Here is a 2204-nt window from a genome sequence, read left to right on the forward strand (position 1 = left end):
TAATTAGCTGGCTGCAATACTGTATATTCTGACCAGACGTGACTATATATATATATATATATATATATATATATATATATATATATATATATATATATAAGATGAAAAGCTTATTAGATGAAAAAAAGTGTTAGATTTGTAAAAGCCCACTCGGTATACAGTCATAGATCTTTGTGCCACTCTCGAAATCAGTCCCTGTTCAACAGTGCATACCTAGCATTTCCTTGGTGTTTTTTGCTGTTTAGTATGCATCGGTTTGCAATGCGCACAAAAACAACGACCAACAGTAGCAACATTCCGGGCGTCTGAGGTCAGTCTATTTAGTATTTCCTGACCTCTGCAGCCTGGGAGTTATTATCTCAGTTCCCAGAAAAAATGGGGTGTAAAACATTTTGCTTTGTTGTTATAACCTACAAATAAATAATACAACACAACAGTAACACAATGCAGTTTTGTTGTTTGTATTTATAGAATAAAATGTGTTAAAATCATCAACTTACATACAGGAAAATTTAAATCAGTGAAATATCAGTGCACATATAGAAAAAGGGGTTTTCATTAAAGTAAAGCTATGAACAGCCACAGTGGTGTAGTAATTAGGACTGTGACCTCAGTAGAAAGTGGTTCACAGAATAGGTACAGTAGGCAGGTCCCCTAGCCCCAGGAAGTTTAGGTCAAGCCCTGCTCATAGTTGCCAAGAAAAAGCAGTGATGATTTTATGAAGCAGGCAAGATAATATTGCTATAATATTCTGCATGCTGGATGTTAAATCTCCTTAATAGAACATGGCTAAAGGCACCTTGATGACCTTGGTCAGTTCCTTTCTGTCCTGAAATGGAAAGTTGATGGGTCAGCATTTGTTTGTATTAAAATAGGAGTTTGGAGCTTGAGGAAAAATTAAAACAAAATGGAAATCTTTGTGAGCAGTCCGTGCCACAATGCCTAATTTTAGAGGACAGGTGAGGTAAATAGGTAAACTTTTGAGAAGGTTGTGTGCAAGCAGTGAAGATCTAAAACAGAACTACTGAAGAAACACCAGCCTTCAGATTTTCATCATACAGGTATGTTTTACCGCTCAGTGCTCATCCTCTTCATTAGAATTCATGTTAATATAAAGATAAACATGGACCCCTTTGTGTTTGATATTTATGTAATTTTATTTTGTACTGTTTTTTTTTTTCAGCCATCAATCCAGCATGAAGCTGAGTCTTTTTCTTGTTGTGTCTCGCAGTTTTCTTCATCTTTCTGGTAAGAGCATAATAAACCAGTTTTTGTTAATCATTTGTGTAGTATTTTTTTTTTTATATAATTATTTTATTAATAAAAATAAGCTTCATAAGTTTTGTCAATAAAAATTCATTATATTGCCCTCTTTAAAATTTTCAGTTTTTTCTATTTCACTAACTTCCACATGTTTAGCAATCTTATTATTATATATTTATATTTAACCAACTACACTTCAGTTTTTCTTCAGCTAATTTATATTAGATTTATCAATTTTTTTAACTTAAATTTAAATACTGTATAACTGTTAACATCTGTTCAACTTCTGTTAAGTTTAGCAGTTACTGACATTTAATGTGTTTAAAAACTGCAAATAATTTCATGAAAGGTACATTATAAAAAATAATATATTTTGGAAAATAAGGATATAATATTTCAGATTATACAATTCAGCAGATGAGAGTTGAAGGTTAACAGATAACAACAATGTTCATGAACAGGCAAGTAAATGAGAGGTAACTGATAAAAAGTACACATTTAGTCATCCAGCACACCAGCTCACCTGTCCAAAAAAAAGTGCCTGAGTTTTGTGCTGCTGAAGTGACTAATTGACAAATATGCTTTTTTTGTATTTACATGTAATCTGAGCTGCAGTATTAAATTGGTAACTATAGATTAGTTATCCTAAATGAAATTAAGGTTATAGGTAGGGTAAATTAAGTTATATAATTTAGTCATTAGTCAACAATGCATTTATATCTACTAGTTAAAGTTTACTGTGTGTTTCCAAAAATAAAATATTACCAACAGGTCTGGTCCCAGCTGCTGTATCCATTGTGCTAACCGTCCCTCACAGATATGAACTGATAACGACATTTGAAACATGGCCTGTTGCACAGAATTACTGCAAGAAGAACTACACTGACCTGGGAATAATCCTAAGTGATACCGATTGGCTAAGATTGAATAAAGTAACAAAA

At 32.5% G+C, this 2204-nt stretch overlaps 1 long non-coding RNA gene across 1 annotated transcript; it reads left to right on the plus strand.

Moving 5' to 3' along the window:
- The first annotated feature begins 997 nt into the window (after window positions 1–997).
- On the plus strand, window positions 998–2204 carry LOC128508352 (uncharacterized). The gene is made up of 3 exons (XR_008355900.1): window positions 998–1061; window positions 1184–1248; window positions 2035–2204. It is a non-coding gene; the product is annotated as an uncharacterized LOC128508352 (long non-coding RNA).

The sequence above is a fragment of the Clarias gariepinus genome, chromosome 20, assembly GCF_024256425.1.
Source record: "Clarias gariepinus isolate MV-2021 ecotype Netherlands chromosome 20, CGAR_prim_01v2, whole genome shotgun sequence".
NCBI classification, from domain to species: domain Eukaryota; kingdom Metazoa; phylum Chordata; class Actinopteri; order Siluriformes; family Clariidae; genus Clarias; species Clarias gariepinus.